Here is a 15916-nt window from a genome sequence, read left to right on the forward strand (position 1 = left end):
TTTCAGCAACAGAAAATGGACTAAATTATACGGAATGATAAAGTGAAGGATGCAACAAAAGCATCTGGAGAAATGGACGTTACAGCTGTTATCTTTTAAGTTCAGATATTTCAACAATTTATTTAACATACAAGCATGAACTAACCAAATGACGAAGAAGGAAAAAGAGTTGGTATTTAAGATGCCTTATGGATCAAATAAATAGTTAATTATAAACACCAATTATCCTTCCAAAGTTTAAAGGTTTGTTTTGTTTTGAACTTAACCCTTTATTAACCATTTATTATTAACCTTTTCCAAACTCTATTCCCAGGCTTCTTCAGCTTAATTTGCCACAAAGAATGAATTAGGTATAAGTGAAAACTAAGGAGAGCTGCATAGGGGCATGGGCTTAAAAATATAAGAGATATAGATGCTCTAAGATCAAGAATTGACAAATGGGACCTCATAAAATTATAAAAAGTTTATAATTTTAAAATTATAAAAGACCTCATAAAAAGTTTCTGTAAGGCAAAGGGCACCATCAAAAGGACAAATCGGCAACCAACTAATTGGGAAAAGATCTTCACCAACCCTACATCCGACAGAGGGCTAATATCCAAGACATACAAAGAACTCAAGAAGTTAGACCCCAGAAAACCAAATATCCCTATTAAAAAATGGTGTACAGAGCTAAACAAAGAATTTTCACCTGAAGAACTTCGGATGGCTGAGAAGCATCTTAAAAAATGTTCAGCATCATTAGTCATTAGGGAAATGCAAATCAAAACAACCCTGAGATTTCACCTCACACCAATCTGAATGGCTAAGATCACAAACTCAGGAGAAAACAGGTGTTGGCGAGGATGTGGAGAAAAAGGAACACTCCTCCACTGCTGGTGGGGTTGCAAATTGGTACAACCATTCTGGAAATCAGTCTGGCGGTTCCTCAGAAAATTGGGCACGGCACTTCCAGAGGACCCTGCTATACCACTCCTGGGCATATACCAAGCGGATTCTCCAGCATGTAATACTGAATTCATGAAATTCTTAGACAAATGGATGGAGCTGGAGAACATCATACTAAGTGAGGTAACCCAGTCTCAAAAGATCAATCATGGTATGCATTAACTGATAAGTGGATATTAGCCTAGAAACTTGGATTATCCAAATCATAATCCACATATCAAATGATGTCCAAGAAGAACGGAGGAGTGGCCCCTGGTTCTGGAAAGGCTCAGTGCAGCAGTATAGGGCAATACCAGAACAGGGAAGTGGGAAGGGGGACATGGGGGAACACGGGGAGGGAAGAGGGCTTATGGGACTTTCGGGGAGTGGGGAGCCAAGAAAGAGGAAATCATTTGAAATGTAAATAAAAAATATATCAAATAAAAGAAAAAAATTTCAAAAGCAGTCATGATATAAAATTGCAGCTCCTGTAACTTCTCCAAGTGTCACCTTCTTCAGAAGTTGCTTCACTTAGTTTGCCTTGTTCTTAGAAGCCTCATCAAAATTCTCCACCAGATCTGGAACTTCATCACTATCTTCCGTCCACAGATGGTTCGGGCAGAGCATCAGCCAGTCTCCTCACACTAGTCAGACTGTCTGCACCATGCTGGTTGAGGATGCCGGGAAGCATTTCTGTCCGCAGCTTTGTCTCAGCAGCGGGTGGCCTGTAATGGCGAAGATGTTTGCTGCCAGAGACGCTTGAACTTTAGCTGTTAAGATGGATCACTGGTCCTTGGTTTGTAAACAGGTTCACCTCTTCAATACTAGAGATACTGTTTACCCATAAATTCTTTAAGGAGAACTGCAGTTTTCTATCGTCTGCTGTGACAGTGAATCACCTTCTTTCTACCACCAGCTGTTCCTTTCTCACCAGTGCACACTTGTGCCTGCAGTTTGGCGAGTTTTTCCTGGTTCATGAATATTTCTTTCAGCTTGTCAGGGTAGAAATGGGGCTGCGCAGGGGAACAAAGGTTCACGCTCAGGGAGTCTCAGGCAGACCAGCTGATATAAGGCGTGCATACACACGGGGACACAAGATGGCAGCTAGAGCGAATTAAGGGTTTTCTATGATTGGTTAGAAATTATACATATATATATATATATATGTATATATACATATATATATATATATATATGTGTGTGTGTGTTTGTGTGTGTGTGTGTATGTGTAAAGAATTTGTTATAAATAAGAGTATGGTATAAGTAAATGACTAGCACTGATTTGAAATATAAATTATCAAATGTATGAAATTATAATTGAGTATGACAATGTTCAGTATATTAAGAATGAGACTAAAGGTTTTCTGGAATTATGTAGGAGCAATGAGGCTAAAAATGCAGAAATATTTAAATAGCTTTAAAAGTGAAGAGATATAAATTTGGTATTTATACAAAACTCAACATCTAAATTATGATAAAATAGGAATAATTTAAAGATATTTTACAAAACACCATGCAAAACTTCTCAAAGAAATGGAAGATCAGGGAATCATCACAGCGCAGAAGAGACTGGGTAGAAACAATGAATGCAATCTGGTACCAAGGACAGGTCCTGGAGCAATACCAAGACATTAATTAAAAACTGGTGAAATCTGAATGCTGTGGATTTGAATTTAAATATCCATGTAGTTTCTTCTTTTATTAATAATATGTTCATTAATCCTTTGAGAATTTCATGTAATGTATTTTGATTATATTAACTTCCAACTTCTCTCACATACCTTCTCCAAACTATCAACCACCATACCAACCAAATTATGAGATTTCTTTTTTTCTCCACAGAGTATGTTAGTGTTCCCTAACTATTTTAAAATTTTGTCATACACTCCTCAGATGGCTAAGATTAATTTTAAAGAATGACAGCACATACTGGTAAGGATGTAGAGAAAAGGACATACTCAACCATTCCTGATCAGAATGAAAACTTGTAGAGACACTATGAAAATCAGTTCAGCTGTTCCTCACAAGGTGGGTATCAGTCTGCCACTAGATCCAGCTATACCACTCTTGGATATATACCCCAAAGACACTTTATCCTGTGTCTTAGTCAGGGTTTCTATTCCTGTACAAACATTATGACCAAGAAACAAGTTGGAGAGGAAAGGGTTTATTGAGCTTACACTTCCATGCTGCTCTTCATCACCAAAGGAAGTCAGGACTGGAACTCAAGCAGGTCAGAAAGCAGGAGCTGATGTGGAGGCCATGGAGGGATGTTCCTTACTGGCTTGCTCAGCCTGCGCTCTTATAGAACCCAAGAATACCAGCCCAGTGATGGCACCACCCACAAGGGGCCCTTCCCACTTGATCACTAATTGAGAAAATGCCCCACAGCTGGATCTCATGGAGGCACTTCCCCAATTGAAACTCCTTGTCTGTGAGAACTCCAGTCTGTTGTCAAGAGGACACACAAAACCAGCCAGTACATCCTGTGACAGAGATACTTTCTTAACCATGTGTATAGCAGCTCTATTCATAATAGCCAAAAACTGGAAATGACCTAGATGACTTTCAACAGATGAGTAATGAAGAGGTAGCACATTAATACAATGGAATAGTACTAACATGTGAAAAAATAGAATAAAATTTACCTGCAGCTGCCCTGAAGTGCTTGCCAATCCCAGCTGACCTTCCATCATCCGCCACCTTTCCATCTACCTATAACAGACCTGCTGATCCTGAAGCATACATGTTAGATTCCATTCCAGCACCCATCTTCCCTGCCCCCTAAGCAGCTTGCTATCCCCGCTGGAGCCCTACTCTTCTACCACCTCTTCACCTACCCTCACCAGACCTGCTGATTTGGAACCATACAGACCGAGGACACCCATCTGGGGCTTTCCACACCAGGAACACTGTCGTTAGGCCCCCTCCCAATACCTACTACAATAGGAACATCCAGGGATTAAAGCCATGCAGAGGGCTAAAGACCCATGAAAGAACACAATCAACAAAAGCCAGGGCAATATGATACCTTCAGAGCACAGCTACCCTACTACAGCAAGCAATGGATATCCTAACCCAGCCAAACACAAGAAAATGACCTTAAATCCAATCTTATAAAGATAGAGACCTTTAAAGAGGAAATGAATAAATGCCTAATCCGGACACTATTGGGTAAGCCAAGAAGTGCTTGTGGACAGAAGCCTGATATAGCTGTCTCCTGAGAGGCTCTGCCAGGGTCTGACAAATACAAAGGCGGATGCTTGCTGCCAACCACTGGACTGAGCATGGGGTACCCAATGGAGGAGTTAGAGAAAGGACTGAAGGACCTGAAGGGTTGGCAACCCCATGGGAAGAACAACAATATCAACAAACCAGACACCCCAGAGCTTCCAGGGACTACACCACCAACCAAAGAATTCGCATGGAGGGACCCAGGGCTCCAGCTGTATATGTAGCCAAGGACGGCCTTGTTGGGCATCAGTGGGAGGAGAGGTGCTTGGTCCTGTGAAGGCTCAATGTCAAGTGCAGGGGAATGCCAGGACAGGGAAGCAGGAGTGGGTGAGTGGAGGGGGGTAGGATAGCGGGCTTCTGGAGGGGAAAACAGGAAAGGGGATAACATTTGAAATATAAATAAATAAAATCCAATTAAAAAAAAGAAACACAAAAAATTACTATCAAACAGGGAGAGGCATTTAAAGTAGAAATAAATCCTTTAATGAAATACAGGAAGATACAAATAGACAGGGGAAGGAAATTAATAGAATTGTTTAAGACCTGAAAATGGAAATAGAAGCAGAAAAGAACAGACAAACTGAGGGCATCCTGGAGATGGGAAGCCTAGGGAAGAGAACAGGGATAACAGAATACAGGAGATGGAAGAGAAATTCTCAGGTGTAGACGATACAATAGAAGAAACTGATACATTAGTCAAAGAAAATATTAAATCTAAAAATTTCTGACACAAAACATACAAGAAGGATTGTAGAGATGGCTCAGTGGTTAAGAACACCGACTGCTCTTCCAGAGGTCCTGAGTTCAATTCCCAGCAACCACATGGTGGCTCACAACCATCGGTAATGTGATCTGATGCCCCCTTCTGGTGTGTCTGAAGACAGCTACAGTGTACTTATATATAGTAAATAAATAAATCTTTGGGCTGATGAGATGGCTCAGCAGTTAAGAGCACTGACTGCTCTTCCAGAGGTCCTGAGTTCAATTCCCAGCAACCACATGGTGTCTCATAAACATCTAGAATGAAACCCGATGCCCTGAATGAACAAGGCCTGAGCAAGAAGAAAAAAAAATTCAAGAAATCTGGGAAAGCATGAAAACACTTAATTTATGAATGATAGGAAGAAAATAAGGTGAAAGTCCCAGTTCCAAGGACCAGAAAATATTCTTAACAAAATCAGAAACAGAAACTGTCCCAACCTAAAGAAAGAGATACCTATATACATACAAGAAGCTAATAGAACAACAATAAGGCTGAACCATAGAGAAAATCCTCCTTCCACATAATATCAAAACGCAAAAATCTACAGAATAGTCTTGGCTGATGTCCTGAGTAGACCTTGGGCACAAAATCTGCATCCAGTCCCACAACACGCAGAGGAAGCTCCACTCCCAGGCGTTCTAACACGCCCAGGATCATAGGATCAGAGGTGAGGAAGGAACAACATCTGTCCCAACACAGGGAGTGACTGGGAATAGCGGGACCCAGGCACAGAGGAACTCCACCACACCAGTAGCACGGTTCCTTCTGGCCTGTCTGGGCCGGTGCCCTGAGCAGTCCTTGGGTGCAAACTCTGTAGACAGTCCCACATCACCCAGAGGACGCTCCACTCCCAGGCTCTTTTACACAGCCAGGTTCACAGGATCCCAGGATTACAGGATCCCAGGAGCTTGGTCACATTAGGATCTCAGGGTCCCAGAAGCAGCTTGACTCCCAGGAGCTCTGACACACCCAGGATCTCAGAATCACAGGATCCCAGAGATAGCATGACTCTGAGGAGTTCTGACACAAGTGAGACAACAGAAAGAACAGGCTCCAGTCAGATATAGCAAGGGCAGGTAGCACTAGAGATAACCAGATGGTGTGTGTGTGGGGGGGGGGGGGGGGCGCAAGCGCAAGCACAAAAACATAAGCAACAGAAACCTAGGTTACTTGGCATCATTAGAATCCAATTCTTCCACCATAGCAAGTCCTGGATACAACATCACAAAGGAAAAGCAAGATTTGGGTCTAAAAATCACTTCTCATAATGATGATAGAGGACTTTAAGAAGGACATACATAACTCCCTTAAAGGAATACAGGAGAACACAGTTAAACAGCTAGAAGCCCTTAAAGAGGAAACACAAAAATACATTAAAGAATTACAGAAAAACACAATCAAACAGGCCAAGGAAATGAACAAAATCATCCAGGATCTAAAAATGGAACTAGAAACAATAAAGAAATGACAAAATGAGACAACCCTGGAGCTAGAAAACCTAAGAAAGGGATCAGGAGTCAAAGATGCAAGCTTCAACAACAGAATACAAGAGATAGAAGAGAGAATCTCAGGTGCAGAAGATACCATAAAAAACATTTACACAAGAGTCAAAGAAAATGCAAAAGGCAAAAAGCTCATAACCCAAAACATCCAGGAAATCCAGGGCACAATGAGAAAACCAAACCTAAGGATAATAGGTATAGAAGACAGTGAAGATTCCCAACTTAAAAACCTAGTAAATATCTTCACCAAAATTATAAAAGAAAACTTCCCTAACCTAAAGAGATGCTCACGAACATACAAGAAGCCTACAGAACTCCAAATAGACTGAACCAGAAAAGAAATTCCTCCTGTCACATAATAATCAAAACACCAAATGCACAAAACCAAGAAAGAATATTAAAAGCAGTAAGGGAAAAATGTCAAGTAACATACAAAGGCAGACCTATCAGAATTACACCAGACTTCTCACCAGGGACTATGAAAGCTAGGAGATCATGGGCAGATGTAATACAGACCCTTAGAGAACAGAAATGCCAGCCCAGGCTACTTACCCAGCAAAACTCTCAATTATCATAGATGGAGAAAACAAGATATTCTATGACAAAACCAAATTTACACAGTATCTTTCCACAAATCCAGACCTACAAAGGATAATAAATGGAAAACACCAACACAAGGAGGGAAACTATGCCCTAGAAAAAGCAAGAAAGCAATCTTTCAACAAACCCACACAAACATAATTCCACCTCTAACAACAAAAATAACAGGAAGTAACAATCACTTTTCCTTAATATCTATCTCTCTATATGAAAATTAATATACCAACACATACTAATTGATTGAAATTCAAAAATTTGAGCAATTAGAAATTAGTTGTCCATCACCCAGTGGCCTCTCTAATTTGGTAATTGGAGAGATATGTCCAGTATTGTACAACCATATACACTTTCTGCTTGTTTGTACATGACAGTGTCTTGCTGTGTACCACATAATGGTCTTGAAATCATGCTTCTCTTATCTCAGCCTCTCTATAAGTAGGATTGTTTATTTGGTGATTTTACACTATACTATGGTTTTCAGAACAGCTTACATGTTTCAAAATTATTTATACATCCAAAAGAAACATAGACAATTAATTTGGGACGTGGCTTGTAAGAAAACAACAAAGAGCATGACTGAATGTTTTGCTTGATATTCATAATTATTGCATCAATTTTGAAGAAGATAACCTTATAAGTTACTCTTTTACAGAGATGAATGCTTTTCAAAATCACCACAGCCAATGAACCAGAATCTTACCCTCACCTAATGTCTGTGCCACCCTCCAAGCAGAACCATTGTTCATTGAAACAGTTGATGGATCATCATAGACCATCTTAATACATACACACACACACATTAAAAAAAAAAAAAAGCCAGACGGTGGTGGCACATGCCTGTAATCCCAGCACTCTGGGAGGCAGAGGCAGGCAGATTTTTGAGTTTGAGGCCAGCCTGGTCTACAGAGTAAGCTCCAGGACAGCCAGGGCTATACAGAGAAACCCTGTTTTGAAAAAACCAAATCCAAAACAAACAAACAAACAAACAAACAAACAAACCCAAAAAACAAAAAGAAAAAAATACCTACACCATTTCTTTCTTTTTTCTGGGGGCAGGGGGGATTTGGTTTTTCGAGACAGAGTTTCTCTGTGTAGCTCTGGCTGTCCTGGAACTCACTCTGTAGACCAGGCTGGCCTCGAACTCAGAAATCTGCCTGCCTCTGCCTCCCAAGTGCTGGGATTACAGGCATGCGCCACCACCGCCTGGCTTAAATTCACCTTAAATACCAATGGTAAGTATGTTCTTGCCTGTAGCAAAAGATACCCCACTATACCAGAAAGACACTTGCTCTACTATGTTTATAGAAGCTTTATTTGTAATAGCCAGACAACAACATAAATGTACCTCAATGAAGAATGGATGAAGAAAATGTGGTACAACACTGGAATAATATTCACCTATATTTTGTTAAAAAAGGGACATCATGAATTTTATAGGTAAATTGATGGATCTTGAGAATACCATCCCGAGTGAGGGAATCCAGACTCAAGGGACACGCATGATATGTACTCACTTATAAGTGATACTAGCCATAAAATTCAGGATACCCACATTACACTTGACAGACCCAAAGAAGCTAAACAAAAAGAGAGGCCCAAGCTAGGATACTTGAATCTCACAAAGAAAGGGAAATAAAATAGTAATAGGAGGCAGATAGAAGGAGGGAACTGTGTGTAAGAGGTTATAGGGAGGGAAATTGGGAAGGTTCAGGATCAGATGTGGGGAGAAGCAGCAGAGATGGGCAGAAAGCCGTGAGAATGAATAGAAGTCTGCAACTGTCGGGTGGGGGGTAGGAGACATCTGGGAGGAATCTCCAGAGACCTGGGATAGGGGAGGCCCCCAAGAATCAATGGGGGTGACTTTAGTGGAGACCCACAGCCATGGGGATATGGAACATGAAAAGGCCACTTCCTATAGCCAGACAAGAACCCTAGTACAGCAATAGGGACAACAACCCATCCATAAAATATTCAACCCAAAGTTTACATGTCTAAAAGAATGTAGGTAAGGGGATAGAGCAGAGACTATGGGAATGGGCAAGCAATAACCAGCCCAATAGAGACCCATGCCATGGCAAGCACCCATGTTCATGATACTCTATTATGCTCATAGACAGGAGTCTAGCATGGCTGTCATATAAGAGGCTCTACCCAGCAGCTTATTCAGACTGACCCAGTGACCCATACCCAAACACTGCATGGAAATTGGGGACCATTTGGAATAATGGTGAGAAGGACTAAGGGCCCTGAAGGGGATGGAAACTCCACAGAAAGACCAACAGAGTTAACTAACCTGAACCCTAGAGGACTCTCAGAGACTGAACTACCCACAAAATTGCATATACAGGCTGGAGGTAACCCCACTACCAACTCTCTCTCTCTCTCTCTCTCTCTCTCTCTCTCTCTCTCTCTCTCTCTCTCTCTCTCTCTCTTTCACACACATGTACCAGACAGATGTGCAGGCTGGTCTTCGTGTGTGTCCTGAACAACTGGATGGGGGCTATCCCTGAAGCTGTTTCCTGTCTATGGAAGGCATTCTTCTATTTGGGCTGCTTTGTCTGACCGTTATGGGGGCTTACAGGAACTTGATTTGCCAGAGTTGGAGATGCCCAGGGAGGGCTCCAAAGGTAGGGGCTTAGGGGGAAGGAACAGCAATCAGAATGCAAAATGAAAAAAAAATTAAAAGGGAAAAAACAATAAAAATAATAAAAGGAAATAATAGGTAATGAAGGGAACTAGGAAACACTCAGTGAAGCAACCTAGAACCAGAAAGACAAATATGGTGTATATTCACATATTTGTGAATAATAGCTGCTAAGCCAATGATAAGCAAGCTACAATCCATAGAATCAGAGAGGTTAGATTCAGAATAAGAGAACGGGAGAGGTACAGATCTCTCTAGGAAGGGAAAATAGAATTATTAGTTATAGATATTCTAGGTAAAAGGGACCGTAACTAAGGGTCAGGAGAAGGAAGTGAGGGAAGGTGAGGAAAGAGGAGAATGAGGGAGGAAATACAGGAAAAAACAGCTAAAACTAATGTCATTCGAGTGGTAGTATGGAAACCTAATACAGGAGAAACCTACTAAAATATATACATATATGAAGGTGACTTAAATGAAATTGTCAAATAATTGGGGGAGACAGAAATAATTCCCAAACTGGAAGTCTCTTGGCACCAAATGGAGTTTCCAAAACTAGGAAGGCGTTACATCTAATTTATTTACTGGCCAACACATCCAATGGGAATTGTCAAACAATCCAGGCTGTTGTCACAGCTATAGGTTGCTGTCTACAAATTGACAGATAGGCCCTATTGATAAAGACACCTATTCAAGTCTTTGAACATAGACAAGCTATTGCCTATTTAGAATATTCTCCCCTATGGGTTAGTGCTTTTGGAACTACCCATATAGTATGAAGTCTACCAAAAAGGAGAAACATAAACCCCAACCGAGATTAAAACTCTCTGATCTATAATGGTTTCTTTTCTCTATTCTGTTTTCTTTGGAGACTCAGTTGTGCCATGTAATGTTTTTCTGGAAACTGTCTTATGAGAGAATGTTTTTACTGAAGCAGACACATGGGGTTTTGGGGGCAACAGACATGTGGTGTTTTTCAGGAAGCAGCCTGGAAAAACAGCATGTGGAGTTTTGCTAGAGTAGACTCTTGAAAGAACGATGTTTGAAAATCGTATAAATACAATCCAACAGAGAGTGGACAAGCCTGTGTGGTATTGGTTCACCTTGCCGCTCTTTGCTGGTTATCATTCCTCATGACTTTGTAGAGAGAAACACACTAAAGAAAGTCTGGTAGTGTTCTTGTTATTCGGGTGGCTTCTTGATGCTTCTGAGGACTCAGGCATCTGCAGAGCCTTGAGGTTTCTGATTCATAAATGGTGTTTGCAAGTGAATTGAGTTACTGCTGCTGATTTGTGAGAACTGATCTGCGATATCCTGATAACAGACTGTATTCGCTCTAACGAACTTCTCAGCAGGTCCACATTCTCCTTTACCCTGTAAACTTTTTCTTTCCACTACCTCTGGTGAGTGGTGGACTAGAAGGGAGGTTAAAGCACTTAAGTACACTTATTAAAGGTTTTGAAAAATATAAGCCTACAATCACACTTTCAGGATATGCTAGTGCAATTCTGCTACAAACTTGTGGGACTAACCAACTAATATCTGATTTGACTTAAAGCCTACTCTAAGAGATTGAACCCATAACCTGACATAAGCATAAATCTGAGACTAGATGACACAAGGACACAGGACCCAGGGAGAAAACAAATATTACTGTTCCCTAAAGGAATGTAGCAAAAAAAAAAAAAAAAAAAAAAAAAAAACCAAATAAAAAACAAAAACAAAACAAAACAAAAAAAAACCCACTCCTAATGGAGGCTATGATCACCTGAGAAGATTCCTCCTGCAGCATGTAGCAATGAAAATAAAGACTCATAGCTAGACAATAGGCAGAGAGTAAGAGACCTTGGAACACCCAGCGCTAAATTGGATATCTCTATCAAATCCATTTCTTGCCCCCCCTACCCAGGCCTCAAGGGTCCTCTGAAAGAGAAAGTAGAGAGAATGTAAGAGGCTACAGGGAATGGAGGAGACCATGGGGACAAGGCCTTCTAAAGACAACATGACTGACACATATGAACTCACAGAGAATGAGGTAGCATGCATGAATATGCACCACATGGGGTTATAAAGACAAAAGAAGTAGACACAGCCCATCACCCCTACTCCAGAAGTTATCTCCAATTGACAGCCACTTCCAAATGAAAATTTAGTTTTATCCATGAGAGTCTCCTTGGGAAAACAAACTACACCTTCAAGGGTAGGCCATAAAACATAAACCAAACAGCAACAACATCTTTGGAGATTCCTTGTCTAATTTTATATTTTGCCTTTGAAATTTATTTATATTTTTTACCCCACAGATCCTTTGCTTATGTATTTGGCTTCCAGTTTTGTGTTTTTATGGGATTGATGAATGAATGGGTCTCTGCATCTATATCTGTCTCTAGTGCCTTTTCTTAGGCTCTTTTTCTTCTGTTTGTTTGTTTTGTCCTATTTCAATGTGTTTGTTTTTGTTTTACTATATGATATGAGATGATATGATATGTGATATGCTATATCTCTTAGATGCTTGTTGTTTTCTTATGAAAAAGAGAAGGTGTATCCAGATGGTGGAGAAGGTAGGAAGGAACTGGAATAAATAGGTAATTCCTTAGAAAGTCTTCTAAAAATCAAAGTTTTATAACTGAAAGCAGAAATGCTTTTCATGCTATTAATCTTAATCTTCACTGAATTATAGATATCAATCACTGAAATGCTGCATTTTTGTAGAGTTTTTTTTAAAGAAGGAATCAGTGGTAGTCAATATTTAATCATGCAATATGCAGTTATTTTTCATAAACTTAAGAAAATAGTTGGGGCTTGAGACATGGTTCAGCAGTTAAGAGCACTGACTGTTCTTCCAGAGGTCCCAAGTTCAAATCCCAGCAACCACATGGTGGCTCACAACCATCCCTAATGAGATCTGATGCTCTCTTCTGATGTGTCTGAAGACAGCTACAGTGTACTTGCATGTAATAAATAAATAAATCTTTAAAAAGATAGTTGATACAATTTCTAATATCTGAGCTTATACTATATACTTCCAAGTAAGTAAAAAATGTATTCAGGTATCTCCTCAACAGTAGAATTATTTAAAATTAAAAACACTTGGTAGTAAACAAAAAATTCAAAAGCTGTTTCTGATTTACATGTTTGATTTAATGACATCTAGATTGGACACATTTACCTATGGATCTTAAGATTCTAAACAGGGAGTGTGCTGGCACATGCCTTTACTTTCAGTGGAGGAAGAAGAATCTGTCACTTTCAAGGCCAGCCTGCACTACAGGTGAGGTCTTACACTTACAGCATCTCCATGTAGTTCAGGGCACAGGGTAGAACAGGGGGTCATAAAGAACGCAAGTGTCTCTCCTATCCAATTGCTAACTAGCCCAACTCAGCTTAGCTTCCACAGTCAGACAAGATGGGATCTGTTCAGGGTGGACCAGTCTGTTCTGGCCAGACTGTGAATAGATCCATATTTATCACCCTGCAAAAGACTCAAGTCCAGTTGGATCAAAGACCTCAATGTAAAACCAGAATCACTATATCTAACAGAAAACAAGGTGGGGAATAGCCTTCAGTCCATAGGAGACAACTTCCTGAACAGAACACCAAAAGCTAAAGCACTAGATCAATAATTAATAAATGGAACCTCATAAAAATTGAAAGATTTTTGTAAGGCAATGGTCACAGTCAACAGGACAAAATGGCACCCTACAGAATGGGAAAAGATCTTCACCTACATCTGACAGAGGGCTAATATCTAAAATATATAAACAAACCAATTAACCCAATTTAAAAATGGAGTGTAGTACTAAATAGAGAATTTTCAACAGAGAATTCTCTAACGGCTAAGAAACACTTACAAATATGTCAACATCCTTAGTCACTGGGGAAATATAAGGCAAAATGACTCTGAGATTAGACCTTATACCCATCAGAATAGCTAATATTAAAACCTCAAGGGAAAGAACATGCTGGAGAGGAACACTCCTATATTGCTGGTAGGAGTGAAAACTTGTACAACCACTGTGGAAATCAATTTGGCAGTTTCTCAGAAAACTGGGAATAGTTCTACATCAAGACCCAGCTACACCACTCTTGGGCATATACCCAAAAGACACCCCACCATACCTTAAGTGCACATGTTCCACTATGTTCATAGTAACCTTATCTGTAATAGCAAAAGCTGGAAACAATCTAGATGTTCCCCAACCAAAGGGTTGATAATGAAAATATGGTTCATTTACACAATGGAATTCTACCTGTCCTGAAAAACAAGGATATCATGAACTTTCAGGTAAATGGAAGGAACTAGACAACATCATCCTGAATGAGGTTAACCTGACTCAAAAGGACATGAAAGGTATGTTCTTACTTGCTGCAGGGAGTTTCTTCCTTAAATGGTTTATTCGAGGAAACCTAGAATTAAGCTTATTTCTTCTTTTGGTGGCCCCGGGCTCTCTCCCAGCCAGACCTTAAAAACCCTAGATAGCCTCATTTGCCCAGGGAGATAACCAGCCGTTTTCTCATAGGTGAACTCAGCTAGTTCTTCATTAGCATGTAAGTGAGATAAGGAATACAGCACTCGGTGCATGTACTCAAGTGATTTACTACCAGGGAGCTGCATGTGGCCAGCGCCATCTTGTAACAGAGAAGAACAAAGGGTGGCTCACTACACTTACTTATAAATAGAAATTAGCTATAAAATACAAGATAATCACACAACAATCCACATACTCAAAGAAGCTAAATAACAAGGAGGGCTGAGGGGAGGATGCTTGAATTTCACTCGGTAGGAGAAATAAAATAGTTACCAGAGTTGGATGGACAGAGGGACTGGTGTGGGGGGGGAGGGGAGGGGGAGGGAATGGAGGGTGATGAAGTACAGGGAGACCAGGAAGAGAGGACTTGGAGAGTGAATGGAAACTGGTAGTGCGTGGGCCTAATGAGGTGGGGTCAAAAGGTGAAGCCAGAGACCTGGCATGGGGAGGCTTGAGGGAGCTTAGGAAGGTGACTCTTGCTGAGATTCCTAGAAGCTGGAAATATGGAGCCTGAAGTGGACACTCCTGTTCCCAGGCAGGAATGTAGTGGAGGGCTAAGCACACTGACCCACCCACAAACCTTCAACCCAAAGTTTGTCTGCCTACAAGAAGTGCAGGGACAAAGTTGGAGCAGAAACCAAGGGAATAGCCAACCGATGAAGACCCAACATGAGACCCATTCCAATGGGCAAGAACCAATTCCTGACTATCAATGTTACTCTGTCATACTTGCAGACAGGAGCCTAGCTTAACTGTCCTCTAAAGCGCTCCCCCAGCATCTGACTAAAACAGATAGAGACCCACAGCCAAACTTTAGATGGCGCTTTGGGATTCTTGTGGAAGAGCTAGGTGAAGGACTGAAGGATCTAAAGGGAATGGGGACTCCACAGAAGACCAACAGAGTCAACTAACCTGGACACTGGGAGGCTGCCAGAGACTGAAAAGGCATAAATGGCCTGATCCTACCCTGAAGCCCCTGGACCCATGAAGCAGATGTGCATCTTAATGTTCATGCTAGTTCCCCAACAACTGGAGAGGGGGCTGTTCCTCATCCTTGCTTGCCTGTGGATCCAGTTAACAGATAACTGGTTAAAATCTCTCTCTCTCTGTCTCTCTGTCTCTCTGTCTCTCTCTCTCTCTCTCCCTAACTTGTCTGACCTTAGTGGAAGAGGATGTGCCTGGTTTTGCAATGACTTGATGTGCCAGGGTGGGCTGGTACCCAAGGGGGTATTTCTCTTATCGCAGGAGAAGGGGAGGGAGGATGGGGAGGGGCTTTGGGGGGGGAGACTGGGAGGAGAGGAATCCTGTGATCAGAATGTAAAATGGATAAATAAATTAATTAATGGGAAAAAAGGAACATAAGAGTCAGAAACCAAAGAAAATAGCTGTGAAATACCTTCTTGGTAAGACATAGCTATTCTAACCAGATGCACACAGCAGCTGTGGATGATGACTGCACTGGTTTGAACAGGATCATGAGATCTTCAGCAATCACCCATGGGGGAAAGGGATGCAGGTAGCACTATCACTCATTAATGAAGTACTGACTACTGACAGATTAAGAAAAAGAGAATATTGGAGAATATTGTGACTCCATCACCACACTCCAAGTCATAGTTCCAATACATTTGTAACAGATAACTGGTTAAAATCTCTCTCTCTCTCTCTCTCTCTCTCTCTCTCTCTCTCACACACACACACACACACACACACACACACA

At 41.0% G+C, this 15916-nt stretch overlaps 1 protein-coding gene and 1 pseudogene across 2 annotated transcripts in view; both read right to left on the reverse strand.

Moving 5' to 3' along the window:
• Positions 1 to 15916, reverse strand: part of Mipol1 (mirror-image polydactyly 1) — a 272162-nt gene that overhangs the window by 145853 nt on the left and 110393 nt on the right. The gene's annotated exons all lie outside the window — the stretch shown is intronic.
• LOC127687312 (transcription factor BTF3-like) lies at positions 502 to 1931 on the reverse strand (annotated as a pseudogene).

Source organism: Apodemus sylvaticus, chromosome 6, assembly GCF_947179515.1.
Source record: "Apodemus sylvaticus chromosome 6, mApoSyl1.1, whole genome shotgun sequence".
In the NCBI taxonomy this organism is placed as follows: domain Eukaryota; kingdom Metazoa; phylum Chordata; class Mammalia; order Rodentia; family Muridae; genus Apodemus; species Apodemus sylvaticus.